The sequence below is a fragment of the Pseudophryne corroboree genome, chromosome 11 (genome assembly GCF_028390025.1).
Source record: "Pseudophryne corroboree isolate aPseCor3 chromosome 11, aPseCor3.hap2, whole genome shotgun sequence".
Lineage (NCBI taxonomy): Eukaryota > Metazoa > Chordata > Amphibia > Anura > Myobatrachidae > Pseudophryne > Pseudophryne corroboree.
Window position 1 is genome coordinate 213,185,814 of NC_086454.1, and position 9,457 is coordinate 213,195,270.

General features: G+C 47.1%; 12 non-coding genes and 1 pseudogene across 12 annotated transcripts; all 13 read right to left on the reverse strand.

Moving 5' to 3' along the window:
• Positions 1–534: 534 nt before the first annotated feature.
• LOC134970943 (U1 spliceosomal RNA) lies at positions 535–676 on the reverse strand (annotated as a pseudogene).
• Positions 677–828: 152 nt separating this feature from the next.
• On the reverse strand, positions 829–991 carry LOC134970658 (U1 spliceosomal RNA). The gene has a single exon (XR_010189940.1). It is a non-coding gene; the product is annotated as a U1 spliceosomal RNA (small nuclear RNA).
• Positions 992–1,143: 152 nt separating this feature from the next.
• On the reverse strand, positions 1,144–1,307 carry LOC134970696 (U1 spliceosomal RNA). The gene has a single exon (XR_010189972.1). It is a non-coding gene; the product is annotated as a U1 spliceosomal RNA (small nuclear RNA).
• Positions 1,308–1,978: 671 nt separating this feature from the next.
• Positions 1,979–2,141, reverse strand: LOC134970765 (U1 spliceosomal RNA). The gene has a single exon (XR_010190029.1). It is a non-coding gene; the product is annotated as a U1 spliceosomal RNA (small nuclear RNA).
• Positions 2,142–2,293: 152 nt separating this feature from the next.
• On the reverse strand, positions 2,294–2,457 carry LOC134970504 (U1 spliceosomal RNA). Its single transcript, XR_010189814.1, has one exon. It is a non-coding gene; the product is annotated as a U1 spliceosomal RNA (small nuclear RNA).
• Positions 2,458–3,128: 671 nt separating this feature from the next.
• LOC134970897 (U1 spliceosomal RNA) lies at positions 3,129–3,291 on the reverse strand. Its single transcript, XR_010190122.1, has one exon. It is a non-coding gene; the product is annotated as a U1 spliceosomal RNA (small nuclear RNA).
• Positions 3,292–3,443: 152 nt separating this feature from the next.
• LOC134970600 (U1 spliceosomal RNA) lies at positions 3,444–3,607 on the reverse strand. The gene has a single exon (XR_010189893.1). It is a non-coding gene; the product is annotated as a U1 spliceosomal RNA (small nuclear RNA).
• Positions 3,608–4,278: 671 nt separating this feature from the next.
• LOC134970890 (U1 spliceosomal RNA) lies at positions 4,279–4,441 on the reverse strand. Its single transcript, XR_010190117.1, has one exon. It is a non-coding gene; the product is annotated as a U1 spliceosomal RNA (small nuclear RNA).
• A 152-nt stretch (positions 4,442–4,593) lies between these two features.
• LOC134970602 (U1 spliceosomal RNA) lies at positions 4,594–4,757 on the reverse strand. The gene has a single exon (XR_010189894.1). It is a non-coding gene; the product is annotated as a U1 spliceosomal RNA (small nuclear RNA).
• A 646-nt stretch (positions 4,758–5,403) lies between these two features.
• LOC134970872 (U1 spliceosomal RNA) lies at positions 5,404–5,566 on the reverse strand. Its single transcript, XR_010190104.1, has one exon. It is a non-coding gene; the product is annotated as a U1 spliceosomal RNA (small nuclear RNA).
• Positions 5,567–5,718: 152 nt separating this feature from the next.
• LOC134970505 (U1 spliceosomal RNA) lies at positions 5,719–5,882 on the reverse strand. The gene has a single exon (XR_010189815.1). It is a non-coding gene; the product is annotated as a U1 spliceosomal RNA (small nuclear RNA).
• A 671-nt stretch (positions 5,883–6,553) lies between these two features.
• LOC134970830 (U1 spliceosomal RNA) lies at positions 6,554–6,716 on the reverse strand. The gene has a single exon (XR_010190080.1). It is a non-coding gene; the product is annotated as a U1 spliceosomal RNA (small nuclear RNA).
• A 152-nt stretch (positions 6,717–6,868) lies between these two features.
• LOC134970564 (U1 spliceosomal RNA) lies at positions 6,869–7,032 on the reverse strand. Its single transcript, XR_010189863.1, has one exon. It is a non-coding gene; the product is annotated as a U1 spliceosomal RNA (small nuclear RNA).
• Positions 7,033–9,457: the final 2,425 nt, after the last annotated feature.

The window sequence follows — 9,457 nt, forward strand, 5'->3', positions numbered from 1 at the left end:
ATCTCCCTTGGACAGGGAGGCTGTGATAGAGGCAAATTCACAAGCTGTATTTGCAGCAGGTGATAGTCAAGGTACCCCTCCTTCAACAAGGAAGGGGTTACTATTCCACAATGTTTGTGGTACCGAAACCGGACGGTTCGGTGAGACCCATTTTAAATCTTTGAACACGTATATAAAACGGTTCAAGTTCAAGATGACCCTTAGTTCGCATTAAACACCCCCACCCTCCTTCGGTGTGGGGCTCATGTTGGCAATGCCCCAGCCCCTGAAGCATTCAAGCTGATTTCTTGCAGCAGCTGGGTACTGTAACAGCTCCAGAGCTGCTCTGTGAGGCAAGTAAAAGGGTGTGGGCCCTGCAGCACTACCTGTAGTTTGCATTGTGTGTTGGAAGGAACAAAGTAAGCAGACGGGAGAAGTCAGGATAGTGCGCAAGGGCATAGAAGGGAGCGGCTCAAGAAAAGAGAAGTGGAAACAGACAGCAAACTAGGCTGGAGAGAGACCTGAGACAAAGAGATCTGAATTATACGAGAGACGGCCAGGGGAAACACAAATTATGCAGTCAAGTTTCCCACATTTGGGGAAATCACAGGGGCAGCACACCCAGAGTGCAATGGGTGAGCCTTGCCCTGGGAGAAGCACCTACATGATCATAGTATCTCACCTGGCAGGTAAGTAGGAGTTGGGCTAGAGCTGGGGAGGGTCGCTGCTCGGGTACCCCCCTGTCAAGTGAAGGAGATCCAACTGAGGCAGCACAAGGGAACTCTCGAAAGAGGAACAAGGCTAGAGGAAGATCTGAGACAAAGAAATCTGATTTTTACCAGAGTTGACCAGAAGAAAGCACAAACACAGTCCCCCACTACCACAAATAATGCAGTCAAGTTTCCCACATTTGGGGAAATCACAGGGGCAGCACACCCAGAGTGCAATGGGTGAGCCTTGCCCTGGGAGAAGCACCTTCCTGATCATAGTTTCTCACCTGGCAGGTAAGTAGGAGTTGAGCTAGAGCTGGGGAGGGTCGCTGCTCGGGCACCCCCCTGTCAAGTGAAGGAGATCCAACTGAGGCAGCACAAGGGAACTCTCGAAAGAAGAACAAGGCTAGAGGAAGATCTGAGACAAAGAAATCTGACTTTTACCAGAGCTGACCAGAGGAAAGCACAAACACAGTCCCCCTCTACCACAAATAATGCAGTCGAGTTTCCCACATTTGGGGAAATCACAGGGGTCATCATACCCAGAATGCAATGAATGAACCTCACCCTGGGAGAACAATCTTCATGACCATGATATCTCCTATGCAAAATAAGTATGATTTGGGATAGGGCTGGGGAGGGCCGCTGCTCAGGCACATCTCTGTCAAGTAAAGGCGATTCAACTGAGGCAGCACAAGGGAACTCTCATCTGGGGACAACAACTGCTGGGAGAACACATATTTTCAGATGAACATGGGAGGGCAGAAGGCTGCCTAATACTGAAGCACCCCCAAACAACAAACCAAATGCAACAACTAGTACAAGCATTCCTGGGGGAAGGCCTGCAGCAGATGGATTTGCATATGGTGATGTCATCCAAGCAGTGGGTCAAAGTTGGCTTCAACCCTCGTCTGCATATGAAAAGAAAAAAGGGATGTGCAGGACATGGCGTCCTTTTGTGGCACTTGGATGACCCTTAATTCGCATTAAACATCTCCACCCTCCTTCGGTGTGGGGCTCATGTTGGCTATTCCCCAGCCCCTGAAGCATTCAAGATGATTTCTTGCAGCAGCTGGGCACTGTAACAGCTCCAGAGCTGTTCTGTAAAGCATGTAAAAGGGTGTGGGCCCTGCAGCACTACCTGTAGTATGCATTGTGCATTGGAAGGCACAAAGTAAGCAGACGGGAGAGGTCAGGATAGTGCGCAAGGGCATAGAAGGGAGCGGCTCAAGAAAAGAGAAGTGATAACAGACAGCAAACTAGGCTGGAGAAAGACCTGGGACAAAGAGATCTGAATTATACGAGAGCCGACCAGAGGAAACACAAATTATGCAGTCAAGTTTCCCACATTTGGGGAAATCGCAGGAGCAGCACACCCAGAGTGCAATGGGTGAGCCTTGCCCTGGGAGAAGCACCTTCCTGATCATAGTATCTCACCTGGCAGGTAAGTAGGAGTTGGGCTAGAGCTGGGGAGGGTCGCTGCTCGGGCACCCCCCTGTCATGTGAAGGAGATCCAACTGAGGCAGCACAAGGGAACTCTCGAAAGAAGAACAAGGCTAGAGGAAGATCTGAGACAAAGAAATCTGACTTTTACCAGAGCTGAGCAGAGGAAAGCACAAACACAGTCCCCCACTACCACAAATAATGCAGTCGAGTTTCCCACATTTGGGGAAATCACAGGGGTCAGCATACCCAGAATGCAATGAATGAACCTCACCCTGGGAGAACAATCTTCATGACCATGGTATCTCCTATGCAAAATAAGTATGATTTGGGATAGGGCTGGGGAGGGCCGCTGCTCAGGCACATCTCTGTCAAGTAAAGGAGATTCAACTGAGGCAGCACAAGGGAACTCTTATCTGGGGACAACAACTGCAGGGAGAACACATATTTTCAGATGAACATGGGAGGGCAGAAGGCTGCCTAATACTGAAGCACCCCCAAACAACAAACCAAATGCAACAACTAGTGCAAGCATTCCTGGGGGAAGGCCTGCAGCAGATTGATTTGCATATGGTAATGCCATCCAAGCAGTGGGTCAAAGTTGGCTTCAACCCTCGTCTGCATATGAAAAGAGAAAAGGGGCATGCAGGGCATGGCGGCCTTTTGCGGCGCTTGGGTGACCCTTAGTTCGCATTAAACATCTCCACCCTCCTTCGGTGTGGGGCTCATGTTGGCAATGCCCCAGCCCCTGAAGCATTCAAGCTGATTTCTTGCAGCAGCTGGGTACTGTAACAGCTCCAGAGCTGCTCTGTGAGGCAAGTAAAAGGGTGTGGGCCCTGCAGCACTACCTGTAGTTTGCATTGTGTGTTGGAAGGCACAAAGTAAGCAGACGGGAGAAGTCAGGATAGTGCGCAAGGGCATAGAAGGGAGCGGCTCAAGAAAAGAGAAGTGGAAACAGACAGCAAACTAGGCTGGAGAGAGACCTGAGACAAAGAGATCTGAATTATACGAGAGCCGACCAGGGGAAACACAAATTATGCAGTCAAGTTTCCCACATTTGGGGAAATCACAGGGGCAGCACACCCAGAGTGCAATGGGTGAGCCTTGCCCTGGGAGAAGCACCTACATGATCATAGTATCTCACCTGGCAGGTAAGTAGGAGTTGGGCTAGAGCTGGGGAGGGTCGCTGCTCGGGTACCCCCCTGTCAAGTGAAGGAGATCCAACTGAGGCAGCACAAGGGAACTCTCGAAAGAGGAACAAGGCTAGAGGAAGATCTGAGACAAAGAAATCTGATTTTTACCAGAGTTGACCAGAAGAAAGCACAAACACAGTCCCCCACTACCACAAATAATGCAGTCGAGTTTCCCACATTTGGGGAAATCACAGGGGTCAGCATACCCAGAATGCAATGAATGAACCTCACCCTGGGAGAACAATCTTCATGACCATGGTATCTCCTATGCAAAATAAGTATGATTTGGGATAGGGCTGGGGAGGGCCGCTGCTCAGGCACATCTCTGTCAAGTAAAGGAGATTCAACTGAGGCAGCACAAGGGAACTCTCATCTGGGGACAACAACTGCAGGGAGAACACATATTTTCAGATGAACATGGGAGGGCAGAAGGCTGCATAATACTGAAGCACCCCCAAACAACAAACCAAATGCAACAACTAGTGCAAGCATTCCTGGGGGAAGGCCTGCAGCAGATTGATTTGCATATGGTAATGCCATCCAAGCAGTGGGTCAAAGTTGGCTTCAACCCTCGTCTGCATATGAAAAGAGAAAAGGGGCGTGCAGGGCATGGCGGCCTTTTGCGGCGCTTGGGTGACCCTTAGTTCACATTAAACATCTCCACCCTCCTTCGGTGTGGGGCTCATGTTGGCAATGCCCCAGCCCCTGAAGCATTCAAGCTGATTTCTTGCAGCAGCTGGGTACTGTAACAGCTCCAGAGCTGCTCTGTGAGGCAAGTAAAAGGGTGTGGGCCCTGCAGCACTACCTGTAGTTTGCATTGTGTGTTGGAAGGCACAAAGTAAGCAGACGGGAGAAGTCAGGATAGTGCGCAAGGGCATAGAAGGGAGCGGCTCAAGAAAAGAGAAGTGGAAACAGACAGCAAACTAGGCTGGAGAGAGACCTGAGACAAAGAGATCTGAATTATACGAGAGACGACCAGGGGAAACACAAATTATGCAGTCAAGTTTCCCACATTTGGGGAAATCACAGGGGCAGCACACCCAGAGTGCAATGGGTGAGCCTTGCCCTGGGAGAAGCACCTACATGATCATAGTTTCTCACCTGGCAGGTAAGTAAGAGTTAGGCTAGAGCTGGGGAGGGTCGCTGCTCGGGTACCCCCCTGTCAAGTGAAGGAGATCCAACTGAGGCAGCACAAGGGAACTCTCGAAAGAGGAACAAGGCTAGAGGAAGATCTGAGACAAAGAAATCTGATTTTTACCAGAGTTGACCAGAAGAAAGCACAAACACAGTCCCCCACTACCACAAATAATGCAGTCGAGTTTCCCACATTTGGGGAAATCACAGGGGTCAGCATACCCAGAATGCAATGAATGAACCTCACCCTGGGAGAACAATCTTCATGACCATGGTATCTCCTATGCAAAATAAGTATGATTTGGGATAGGGCTGGGGAGGGCCGCTGCTCAGGCACATCTCTGTCAAGTAAAGGAGATTCAACTGAGGCAGCACAAGGGAACTCTCATCTGGGGACAACAACTGCAGGGAGAACACATATTTTCAGATGAACATGGGAGGGCAGAAGGCTGCCTAATACTGAAGCACCCCCAAACAACAAACCAAATGCAACAACTAGTGCAAGCATTCCTGGGGGAAGGCCTGCAGCAGATGGATTTGCATATGGTGATGTCATCCAAGCAGTGGGTCAAAGTTGGCTTCAACCCTCGTCTGCATATGAAAAGAAAAAAGGGATGTGCAGGGCATGGTGTCCTTTTGTGGCGCTTGGATGACCCCTCCTTCGGTGTGGGGCTCATGTTGGCTATGCCCCAGCCCCTGAAGCATTCAAGATGATTTCTTGCAGCAGCTGGGCACTGTAACAGCTCCAGAGTTGCTCTGTAAAGCATGTAAAAGGGTGTGGGCCCTGCAGCACTACCTGTAGTATGCATTGTGCGTTGGAAGGCACAAAGTAAGCAGACGGGAGAGGTCAGGATAGTGCGCAACTGCATAGAAGGGAGCGGCTCAAGAAAAGAGAAGTGGAAACAGACAGCAAACTAGGCTGGAGAAAGACCTGAGACAAAGAGATCTGAATTATATGAAAGCCGACCAGAGGAAACACAAATTATGCAGTCAAGTGTCCCACATTTGGGGAAATCGCAGGAGCAGCACACCCAGAGTGCAATGGGTGAGCCTTGCCCTGGGAGAAGCACCTTCCTGATCATAGTATCTCACCTGGCAGGTAAATAGGAGTTGGGCTAGAGCTGGGGAGGGTCGCTGCTCGTGCACCCCCCTGTCAAGTGAAGGAGATCCAACTGAGGCAGCACAAGGGAACTCTCGAAAGAAGAACAAGGTTAGAGGAAGATCTGAGACAAAGAAATCTGACTTTTACCAGAGCTGACCAGAGGAAAGCACAAACACAGTCCCCCACTACCACAAATAATGCAGTCGAGTTTCCCACATTTGGGGAAATCACAGGGGTCAGCATACCCAGAATGCAATGAATGAACCTCACCCTGGGAGAACAATCTTCATGACCATGGTATCTCCTATGCAAAATAAGTATGATTTGAGATAGGGCTGGGGAGGGCCGCTGCTCAGGCACATCTCTGTCAAGTAAAGGAGATTCAACTGAGGCAGCACAAGGGAACTCTCATCTGGGGACAACAACTGCAGGGAGAACACATATTTTCAGATGAACATGGGAGGGCAGAAGGCTGCCTAATACTGAAGCACCCCCAAACAACAAACCAAATGCAACAACTAGTGCAAGCATTCCTGGGGGAAGGCCTGCAGCAGATTGATTTGCATATGGTAATGCCATCCAAGCAGTGGGTCAAAGTTGGCTTCAACCCTCGTCTGCATATGAAAAGAGAAAAGGGGCGTGCAGGGCATGGCGGCCTTTTGCGGCGCTTGGATGACCCCTAGTTCGCATTAAACACCTCCACCCTCCTTCGGTGTGGGGCTCATGTTGGCTATGCCCCAGCCCCTGAAGCATTCAAGCTGATTTCTTGCAGCAGCTGGGCACTGTAACAGCCCCAGAGCTGCTCTGTAAGGCAAGTAAAAGGGTGTGGGCCCTGCAGTACTACCTGTAGTTTGCATTGTGCATTGGAAAGCACAAAGTAAGCAGACGGGAGAAGTCAGGATAGTGCGCAAGGGCATAGAAGGGAGCGGCTCAAGAAAAGAGAAGTGGAAACAGACAGCAAACTAGGCTGGAGAGAGACCTGAGACAAAGAGATCTGAATTATACGAGAGCCGACCAGGGGAAACACAAATTATGCAGTCAAGTTTCCCACATTTGGGGAAATCGCAGGAGCAGCACACCCAGAGTGCAATGGGTGAACCTTGCCCTGGGAGAAGCACCTTCATGATCATAGTATCTCACCTGGCAGGTAAGTAGGAGTTGGGCTAGAGCTGGGGAGGGTTGCTGCTCGGGTACCCCCCTGTCAAGTGAAGGAGATCCAACTGAGGCAGCGCAAGGGAACTCTAGAAAAAAGAACAAGGCTAGAGGAAGATCTGAGACAAAGAAATCTGACTTTTACCAGAGCTGACCAGAGGAAAGCACAAACACAGTCCCCCACTACCACAAATAATGCAGTCGAGTTTCCCACATTTGGGGAAATCATAGGGGTCAGCATACCCAGAATGCAATGAATGAACCTCACCCTGGGAGAACAATCTTCATGACCATGGTATCTCCTATGCAAAATAAGTATGATTTGGGATAGAGCTGGGGAGGGCCGCTGCTCAGGCACATCTCTGTCAAGTAAAGGAGATTCAACTGAGGCAGCACAAGGGAACTCTCATCTGGGGACAACAACTGCAGGGAGAACACATATTTTCAGATGAACATGGGAGGGCAAAAGGGTGCCTAATACTGAAGCACCCCCAAACAACAAACCAAATGCAACAACTAGTGCAAGCATTCCTGGGGGAAGGCCTGCAGCAGATGGATTTGCATATGGTGATGTCATCCAAGCAGTGGGTCAAAGTTGGCTTCAACCCTCGTCTGCATATGAAAAGAGAAAAGGGGTGTGCAGGGCATGGCGGCCTTTTGCGGCGCTTGGATGACCCCTAGTTCGCATTAAACACCTCCACCCTCCTTCGGTGTGGGGCTCATGTTGGCTATGCCCCAGCCGCTTAAGCATTCAAGCTGATTTCTTGCAGCAGCTGGGCACTGTAACAGCTCCAGAGCTGCTCTGTAAGGCAAGTAAAAGGGTCTCTGTGGTGCAATCAGTTAGTATGTACGGCTATTAACCAAAAGGTTGGTGGTTCAATCCCACCCAGGGACCTAATTGACCTTGTTATCAGATTTTGGTGATCTTTAAGTAGACAAGTCAAATTTCATACCCCCTGTTATGGTGTAGGGTACCTGGCCTTCTCTGATGTAATCAGAGTTAGATTTGATTCAGTGATTTTATAAAAACATCTAGGAAGCACAATTTAGCAGTGGGTTGCAGAGAAAAAGAAATATGCTGGCAAAAAAATCAAATTGCGTGATTAAACAGCTCTTCATTTTCTGGCTTTATTTTTATGCTAACAAATTTGTTCTCTGAAAAGTGTCCACAAAGCCAAGTCTCTGATTAACACCTTTGTAGGGATGGTTTTTCACCTATTACTAAATTAAACTTGCTTCATTGGAAAGGCAGCAAGATGCATCCTCATTTCAATGTCTACTGAAATAATACAGGTTGACACCAGGAAACATTAACGCCACTGCATCCTTGCTGCTTTCTCATGTGGAAGTCTGTTTAATGTGAAAACAAGGTGATATCTAATTAGCACACAGGTAAGAAATTACGAAAATCTTTATTTAAGGGTGAAGATGTTTCTCACAAAATTGTTGCCCCAATGCATCATTGAAATTCAAGCTGGAAAGATGATTTTAATATATCACTTGTACATTTTGTATTGCTCTTCTGGTGACAATGTCGTTTTTTTTGTCAATTACCATTTTAATAATAGGGTAAAGAAAATTAAGTGGATTTTTGAAAGAAAACTATACTGTCAATATACTATTAAAACAAATTAAAATGGTAAAAGTTATTGTACTTTAAGTAAAAATAAAAGAGCAAAAATATCAATCCCAGTTTTGATTACTTAAATTAACAAAAAAAAAATGCATATAGCAAAGGATAGTTTCAATCTGCCTACCTCTGGGTTATGGGTCCAGCATGCTTCCATTGCAGTACTCTGCTGCACATGTAAGTGCAAGAGATCCTGAAGCACTCACTCATCATGGGAAAGTACCAATGTGTTTATTCATTGGTTGATGGAAGAAACATCTTACAAAAACTCTCCAGATTATTGATTTTTTAATGTTTTTCTAGGAAACGTTCTAGATGTATGCTTATTAGCCTTTGTCAGTATGTACTGTTTGCAAAGTGTCTCTGTGGCGCAATCGGTTAGTGTGTTCGGCTATTAACCAAAAGGTTGGTGGTTCAATCCCACCCAGCGACGTAATTGACCTTGTGATCAGATTTTGGTGATATTTAAGTAGACAAGTCAAAATTTCAAACCCACTCTTATTGTGTAGGGTACCTGGCCTTCTCTGATGTAATCAGAGTTAGATTTGATTCAGTGATTTTATAAAAAACAGCTAGGAAGCACAATTTAGCAGTGGGTTGCAGAGAAAAAAAATATGCTGGCAGAAAAATCCAATTGAGTGATTAAACAGCTCTTCATTTTCTGGCTTTATTTTTATGCTAACAAATTTGTTCTCTGAAAAGTGTCCACAAAGCCAAGTCTCTGATTAACACCTTTGTAAGGATGGTTTTTCACCTATTACTAAATTAAACTTGCTTCATTGGAAAGGCAGCAAGATGCATCCTCATTTCAATGTCTACTGAAATAATACAAGTTGACACCAGGAAACATTAACGCCACTGCATCCTTGCTGCTTTCTCATGTGGAAGTCTGTTTAATGTGAAAACAAGGTGATATCTAATTAGCACACAGGTAAGGAATTAAGAAAATCTTTATTTAAGGGTGAAGATGTTTCTCACAAAATTGTTGACCCAATGCATCATTGAAATTCAAGCTGGAAAGATGAATTTAATATATCACTTGTACATTTTGTATTGCTCTTCTGGTGACAATGTAGTTTGTTTTTGTCAATTACCATTTTAATAATAGGGTAAA